Source organism: Solanum stenotomum, unplaced genomic scaffold (assembly GCF_019186545.1).
Source record: "Solanum stenotomum isolate F172 unplaced genomic scaffold, ASM1918654v1 scaffold12765, whole genome shotgun sequence".
In the NCBI taxonomy this organism is placed as follows: domain Eukaryota; kingdom Viridiplantae; phylum Streptophyta; class Magnoliopsida; order Solanales; family Solanaceae; genus Solanum; species Solanum stenotomum.
Window position 1 is genome coordinate 1 of NW_026022222.1, and position 9,223 is coordinate 9,223.

Sequence of the window (9,223 nt, forward strand, 5' to 3'; positions counted from 1 at the left end):
GTCTATCTGGAAAAGGATTCATCTAAAAGTATGATCCTTTTCTGCCCGTGGTATCTAACATGGTTCTATGGGGGCTGTGGGTTGTTTGAACGCTCCCCCAATTCGGTGCTCGATACTACTCCTAAAAACATACTGGCTCTTATGTTTATAAAACATATTTCTTCTTGCTGATATGAGATAATTACTCAAAAACTAGCCCGAAGGCTCTTTGGAAATCTCAGTTTCCAACCTTGCTTAAATGTAAAAACATTTCTTTAAAACTTCTTTGGGAATACATAGTTCCCTAATAACTTTGAGAAATGAACTCAACTTTATGTTCTTGACTTAACTTGAAACTCTATACTCTTTGCTTGACTTGAAACTTGAGCCTTAGAATGAAGCTAAAACATTCAATAAAGACCTTGCTTGGACTTACTTCTTAACTTACTTAACTTGACTCTAACTTCACTTGACTTTGATCCAAAATCGCCTTGAATTGAATTATGAATTTCAAGGTATAGGATCACATGTTTATGGATGAGTTCGGGATGTCTAAGTGTACCTTAAATTGTTGGAAACAATTAGGAAACGTAGGTATAATACCTAGGAACATGCATGAGAAAGTGTGAAAATAATGGGGGAACATGGCGTCCTTGGCACTCTACAAGGTGCGGAGCGCCAGCCCTTGAAGCTCAGAAGGGGCCTGCTGGTGATCTGTTAGGCGCGGTGCCCCAAGGGAGAAATCTCAGAAGCTCTTTTGGGGCGCGCTGACAGGCGCGACGCGCCACCCTTTTCCCCAGAAAACTCGACTTTTCTCCCTCTTTTTCCCAACTCTAAACTACCCTAACTTCAATGGACTCAACCCCAAACACTAAGGGTCNAGAAATCTCAGAAGCTCTTTTGGGGCGCGCTGACAGGCGCGACGCGCCACCTTTTTCCCAGAAAACTCGACTTTTCTCCCTCTTTTTCCCAACTCTAAACTACCCTAACTTCAATGGACTCAACCCCAAACACTAAGGGTCATAAAATCCCTCAACATACAAGAGATTCAACTCAAACACACAACCAAATCATGTCCCACAACCAACAAGAACTTCAACAACATGATCAACAACATCAACAACACAACCCAACAACTTCAACAACATATCCAATCTTTTCTCAATAATGAAAATGAGTTTGGTGTGTGAGGGAAAGGATCACCCAACACTAAGAACTCACATACCTAGTAGGGATCACCCCCGACGATATCCATGATAGAAACTTGCTTGATCTCCTCTTCCTCCTCTTCTTCTCCTCTTTTTCTCTTCTTCACTCTGAAGCCCTAGCTTACACTCTTTTAAAATGGGATTAAATGATCCAAAAATCAGCCTAACACAACAATATAACCCCAAAAGAAATGTCTAGGAAAAGACCAAAATGCCCTTAAAAATTTCCGGACGGATTCCCTGCCAACTGCCCATAACTCGCTCATACGAACTCGGAATCGAGCAAACTCTGTGGCGTTGGAAAGATCATTCCAAGGACTTTCCAAAAATAACTGGAAATACCCCTAAATCATCCTGATCGAGCAGTTATAACTGATCAAAGTTGGCCAACATTCACTGATTTCCCACACTTAACCAAATTTCCAGATTTTTGAAAATTTTTCGAAAAATGAGTATTTCCAATTTCAAGCGTTTTCATAGTTATTTCAAATTGCCGGATATTACATATATATACCTCATCAAAATTATTGAATAATAGAGGAACATAACTAAGATTTCTTCTCTACCAACTTAATTAGTTCTGAACATTTTAGTGCAGAAATGGGTTATGTAAAACTTTTGTTTTTTATGATATTTCCCATACTCTGTCAACTTGCTTTCTGCTCGTCCTTATCTCATTTGTGCCCCAAAGATCAAGCTCTTGCTCTTCAACAAATCAAGCATATGTTTACAATAGGTCATGATGCTTCTGATCATTGTTTCGAAATAACAGGCCAATCGATACAGTCATTTCCAAAAACTCTTTCGTGGAACAAGAGCACAGATTGTTGCTCTTGGGATGGAGTTTATTGTGACGAGACGACAAGAAAAGTGATTGAGCTCAACCTCACTTGCAGCCAACTTCAAGGCAAGTTTCACTCCAATAGTAGCCTCTTTCAACTCTACAATCTCAAAAGGCTTGATTTGTCTTTTAATAATTTTTCTGAATTTCTCATTTCACCTAAATTTGGTGAGTTTTCTAGTTTGATGCATCTTGATTTGTCGTTTTCAAGTTTTACAGGTCTGATCCCTTCTGAAATCACTCATCTTTCTAAATTACAAGTGCTTAGTATCCAGAGTACTCCACATGAGATTAGATTCGGACCTCATAGTTTTGAACCGCTCCTTAAGAACTTGACCCAATTAAGAGAGCTCAACCTTAGCTATGTGAACATCTCTTCCGCCATTCCCCTGAATTTTTCTTCTTATTTAATGACTTTGTACCTCCAGGACACACAGTTATACGGGATATTGCTCGAAGGAGCTTTCCACCTTTCCAACTTAGAATCTCTTGATTTATCATTCAATCCCCAGCTCAGTGTTAGGTTTCCCACAACCAAATGGAAGAGCAGTGCATCACTCATGGAGTTATATCTCACTAGAGTGAATGCTACTGGTAGGATACCTGAATCATTTGGTCATCTAACTTCACTACGTACATTACATTTATTTTCTTGTAATCTCTCAAGGTCTATTCCTAAACCTCTATGGAATCTTACCCACATAGAGACTTTGGTTCTTGGTTATAACCATCTTGAAGGACCATTAGATTTCTCTAGATTTGGAAAGCTGAGGTGGTTATCACTTGGAAATAAAAACTTTGATGGCCAACTTGATTTCTTATCCTTTAACATAAGTTGGACGCAACTTGAAGTATTAGATTGTTCAATCAATTCCCTAACAGGTCCAATTCCTTCTAATGTAAGTGGTATGCAAAACCTACAATCACTCACCTTGTCATCAAACCACTTGAATGGGACTATACCTTCCTGGATATTCTCCCTCCCTTCACTTGAATGGTTAGACTTGAGTGATAACCATTTCAGTGGAAATATTTAGGAGTTCTATTCCGAATCATTGGATTTTGTTTCTCTAAAACAAAATCTGCTGCAAGGTCCTATTCCAAAGTCACTACTAGACCAGCAGTTCCTACAATATCTTCTCCTTTTACAAAATAATCGCAGTGGACAGATTGCTTCAACTATCTGCAATCTGAAAACACTACAAGTGCTAGATTTGGGCAGCAATAATTTGAAGGGAATAATCCCACAATGTTTGGGTGATATGCGTAAACTTTTGGTTTTGGATTTAAGCAACAATAGTCTTAGCGGGACAATTAATTCTACTTTTAGTATAGAAAACCAACTTGGAGTCATTAAATTTAACGGGAATAAGCTAGAGGGGAAAGTCTCGCAATCTTTTATCAATTGCACGGATTTGGAAGTTCTTGATTTAGGTAACAATGAGTTGAGTGACACATTTCCTAAATGGTTAGGAGCCTTACCTGATTTGCAGATTTTGAACTTGAGATCAAATAAGTTCTATGGCCCTATAAAGATTCTAGGACTGACAACTTGTTTGCTCAAATTCTAGTCATAGATCTCTCATCTGATGGATTTAGTGGACATTTACCTATGGGCCTTTTCAAGAATTTTCATGCCATGAAAATAACTAGTGAGAACAGAGGAACACGAGAGTATGTAGCAAATTCATATTCTTCTTATTACACAAATTCCTTTATAGTGACAACAAAGGGACTGGATCTTGAGCTTCCTCAAGTTTTGACTACAGAATTAATTATCGATATCTCAAGGAATAGATTTGAGGTCATATCCCAAACATTATTGGAGATCTCATTGGGCTTCGTACATTGAACTTATCTCAGAATCGCTTGGAAGGTCACATACCAGCATCACTGCATCAGTTATCTGTACTTGAATCATTGGATCTCTCATCCAGCAAAATCAGCGGGGAAATTCCACAACAACTTGCATCTCTCACATCACTTGAAGTCTTAAATCTCTCTCACAATCATCTAGTTGGATGCATCCCCAAAGGAAAACAATTTGAAACGTTTGAGAACAGTTCATACCAAGGGAATGATAGGTTACGTGGATTTCCACTCTCAAAAGATTGTGGCGGTGATGAAGGGGTACCACAAGCAACAACTCCATATAGGCTAGATCAAGAAGAAGAGGGAGATTCAACAATGATAAATTGGCAGGTAATTCTCATGGGTTATGGTTGTGGACTTGTTATTGGATTGTCCATAATATACATAATGTTGTCAACTCAATATTGTAACATCCGGCAATTTGAAATAACTATGGAAAAGGTTGAAATTTGGAAATAGTCATTTTTGGAAAAAAAATTTTAAAAGAAAATCTGGAAATTTGGCTAAGTGTGGAAATCAGTGAGTTTTTGGCCAACTTTGAGCAGTCATAACTTCCAACTCAGGATGTGTTAGAAGTAGTTCCAGTTATGGTTATGAATCTTGTGGAATGATCTTTCCAACGCCGCCGAGTTTGCTCGATTTCGAGTTCGTATGAGCAAGTTATGCCTTTTAGAACTTGGGCAGTTGGCAGGGAAATTTGTCCGGAAAATTAAGGGCATTTTGGTCTTTTCCCTAGCCATTTCTTTTGGAATTATATGGTGTGTTAGGCTGATTTTGGATCATTTTTATCCCATTTTAAATAGAGAAAGTTAGGGTTCTTGAGAGTGAAGAAGAGAAGAAGAAGAGAAGAAGAAGAGAAGAAGAAGAGAAGAAGAGGAGATCAACAAGTTTCCGTCGTGGAAATCATCGGGGGTGATCCCTATCAAGGTATGTGAGCTCTTTGTGTGGGTTTATCCTTTCCCCCACACACCAAGCTCATTTTATGATTTGAGAAAAGATTGGAATTGTTGTTGAAGTTGTTGAACTTGTTAGTTGTTGTTGATGTTGTTAGTTGTGTTGTTGAAGTTATTGTTGGTTGTGGGACATTATTTGGTTGTGTGTTTGAAGTTAAATCTCTTGTATGTTGAGGGAATTTATGATCCTTAGTGGTTGGGATTGGAACCCTTGAAGTTAGGGTGGTTTAGAGTTGAAGAAAAAGGGGAGAAAAGTCGAGTTTTCTGGGCAAGGGGTCGGCGCGTTGCGCCTGCCAGCGCGCCCCAAAAGGGGTTGTGAGGTTTTCCCCTTGGGGCGGTGCGCCTCGCAGTACGCCAGCAGGCCTTCTCTGACATTTTGGGTTTGGCGCTCCGTGCCTCTCAGAGCGCCAAGAGCGCCAAGTTTTCCCATTCTTTCCATGGTTTCTCATGCATGTTCCTAGGTGTTATACCTACATTCCCTAGTTGTTTCCAACGCCCCAAAGTGTTTCTAACCATCCCGAACTCACCTAAATACGTGTGATCATACACCTTGAATCCATAATCCAATTCAAGGCGAGTTAGGATCAAAGTTAAGGGAAGTTAGAGTCAAGTCAAGCAAAGTCAAGGAGTTAGTTCAAGTAAGTTTTCAAAGTTATTCGAGAGTCTGTATTGAACGTTTTCACTTCATTCTAAGGCTCAAGTTGCAAGTCAAGTAAAGAGTAAAGAGTCAAGAGTTCCAAGTTGAGTCATTTCTCAAAGATTATTAGGGAACTATGTATTCCCAAAGAAGTTTTAAAGAAATGTTTCTACATTTAAACAAGGTTGGAAACTGAGATTTCCAAAGGAGCCTTCGGGCTAGTTTTTGAGTAATTATCTCATATCAGCAGGAAGAAATATGTTTTAAAAACATAAGAGCCAGTACATTTTTGGGAGTAGTATCGAGCACCGAATTGGGGGAGCGTTCAAAGAACCCACAGCCCCCATAGAACCATGTTAGTCACCATGGGTAGAAAAGGATCATACTTTTTAGATGAATCCTTTTCCAGATAGGCTAGTTGATCCATTAGGCAGTTCAGGTCTTATACCTTTGGCCGGGTATAAGATGCTCTGGCAGCGTGAGGTCGATCGCTGTATCATCACTATAGCTCTCATGTGATGGTTGTCGGTTAGAGAAACTCCCACAACAGTTATATTATTTTCATACACAGAAAGTATTGTATTTTATATACATCAGTTCATTTGTATTTCTATATACATTTCAGGCTTATTGTATCTTTGTATACACACAAAGTTTAAAGCATGTTTTAAACAGTCTTTCTTTATATCGCATTTGTTTTAAATTGCCTTATATTGAAAGAAGTAAGTCAGGTTGAGTTGAGTTAAGCTAGGTAAGTTATTTCAGTTTCTTCCAGATCTCCTTCTAGCCCTTGTTGCTTAGTTTCCAGCTCGCATACTCGTACATTCCATGTACTGATGCTAGTTGGCCTGCATCTTATGACGATGCAGATTCAGGTACCCCGGATTAGCATCCTGCACGTCGTTGATCCAGGTGAGCACTCCAAAGTCAGTGGTGAGCCTCCTTGCTTTCCGGAGGACTCGGTTATTTTGTGTTTTTAGTTTTGTCATAGTAGGATGTTGTGGGGTCTATCTCAACATCCATCTCAGTATTGTAGAGGCTTCATAGACATTCTGTCAGTTAGTTTTGAGTCTCTTATATATGTAAATATTCTATTTTGAGACCCGAGGTGCCTTGTTGGCCAGATTTGTATCAGTTAAGTTGTCTTATGACTTTGCTTTGCATGAAGTTATTCTGTTGAGTTAGGTTTCTGCTGAGTTAAGAAAGCCAGGCCAAGGGTTCGCTTGGGGCCAGCAATGGTCTCCGAGTGTCGGTCCCGCCCATGGTGTAGACTCGGGGCGTGACAAACTTGGTATCAGAGCACAGAGTTCAAGAGTCCTAGGGAGTCTATGAAGCCGTGTCTGTAGAGTCCTAGTTATCGGTGTGAAGCGCGCCACATCTATAATTGGGACGCTACAACATTTAGTAAGATTTCTCATTTCTTTCACACTCATCTCGTGCGTTAGAGTTTATTTCTAAAAATTTTATTTCTAATCTGTGCTTGCTTGTATTTCAGATAGCCATGCCTCCACGAAGAGTTGGTAGAGGGCGTCTTCCTAGACGTTATGCTGATGAGCAGGAGTTACCCTATGTACCGGGAGTGCAAGATCAATGGGAAGTTGCTAATGCCGAGTTCAGAGAGGCAATTAGAATGTTGAGTCAAACTGTAGCTAATCAGATTGGTCAGCAAAGGGGAGCTCGACAGGAAGGAGCTGACACTTCTAGGATCCGTGAGTTCTTGGGGATGAATCCTCCGAGTTTCATGGGTTCGAGTACTAGTGAGGATCCAGAGGACTTCATTGAGGAGTTGAAGAAGATTTTTTATGTGATGCATGTGGCAGATACTGAACGGGTTGAACTAGCTGCGTTTCAATTGAAGGATGTTGCTAGAACTTGGTTCGACCAGTGGAAAGAGGGCAGAGCTGAGAATGCACCACCTGTTGGGCCTCTTTTGAGGAAGCTTTCTTGGGGCATTTCTTTCCTCAAGAATTGAGAGAGGCCAAGGTACGTGAGGTCCTCACACTTAGTGGAAATGCAATTGACACACATTAACGACTTGACGGGAAGCCACACGAGAATATTTCAATGAATCTGAGAGAAGCTCATCACCCGATAATTATTATGTAGCAGATTATTATTCTGATTTTTACACAAATTCCTCTATAGTGACAACAAAAGGACTGGAGCTTCAATTTCCTCGAGTTTTGACTACAAACATAATCATAAATCTCTCTAACAACAAATTTGAAGGTCATATCCCAAGCATTATTGGAGATCTCATTGGTCTTCGTACGTTAAACTTATCTCATAATTGCTTGGAAGGTATTATACCAGCATCGCTGCACCAATTATCTGTACTTGAATCATTGGATCTCTCATCCAACGAAATCGGCGGAGAAATTCCACAACAGCTTGCATCCCTCACATCACTTGAAGTTTAATCTCTCTCACAATCATCTTGTTGGATGCATCCCCAAAGGAAAACAATTTGATACGTTTGAGAATAGTTCATACCAAGGGAATGATGGGTTACGTGGATTGCCACTCTCAAAAGATTGTGGCAGTAATGAAGGGGTACCTCAAGCAACAACTCCAAATGGGCTAGATCAAGTAGAAGAAGGAGATTCCTCAATTATAAGTTGGCAGGCAGTTTTCATGGGTTATGGTTGTGGACTTGTTATCGGACTGTCCATAATATACATAATGTTGTCAACTCAATATCCAGCATGGTTTTTGAGGATGAATGCAGAATTGGAACACAAAATTCTTACGAGAATGAAAAAGCACAAGAAAAGACATTAGTATGTAACCTCCAGGTATTCAATTTGATTTATATTCATAAATTTTCTACCTCCTTCATCCTTAAAGATTTTAACTTTAATTCTTCATTTTTGAAATTTGCAGGATTCAAGTCCACTGCATTGCTGGGATGAGAATAAAAGCTTTTAATTTCATAGTTTGTGATGTTTCATGAAGTGTTTGTTACATTTTATATGTTCGAGTTTTCTTCTGTTGTGACTCAACAAATTCAATTGCAAGGAAAAACAATAGAATTTCATAGAATGCAGAGAGATCAAAAGGGAAACTGGAATAACAGTAGAAAACTTGAGACGATTTGCTAGAAAACTGGAATAACAATAGAAAGCACATTAAAAATACTAAAACAATTCCAAATTCTCGTGTTGGTTCCTCTGTTTTATAAAGAATTTTGTAAAATTAACAAATCCCATAAACCGGAACTCACAATCATATACCATCTTACTATATGAGACTCTTAACTGAATGCTACGATCTAAAGCCTCCACATAACTATAAATGCCTTGGACGCGTGTCTCCTCAGAAAGCCCCTTCATTCCTAATTTCCCTCCAGCTCTTTCTAATGACATCATAACACCAATATAAAACACATGACTTTAAGTTTACGGAGAATACAATCTTCCCATAACAACATCAAATGCAGCTATAGCACGTTCCAGAACCTTAACAAACTGATAAATAACTCCGGCAATGCAAACACTAGGCTGGGAATGACTTACAATGCAAATCGCACCAAGTTGTATAGATAATGGTTCCCAAACGCAAAATAAACTATTAGCGCAATTCAAACGAGAATAATATGCTGGGTCATGTTCAATAAATTTCTCAGTCTGATAAAAGGGAGGCAGAGATATTTTTATATTCCTTTTGCTCACAGACATAAAAAGCTTTCCTTTCATGGAGAAAGAATTTTGTTCCACCAAGACGCGTCATAGAA

General features: G+C 39.2%; 1 pseudogene; it reads left to right on the forward strand.

The window, feature by feature from the left end:
- The first annotated feature begins 1,787 nt into the window (after positions 1-1,787).
- Positions 1,788-8,271, forward strand: LOC125850013 (receptor-like protein Cf-9 homolog; annotated as a pseudogene).
- The last annotated feature ends 952 nt before the right edge of the window (positions 8,272-9,223 follow it).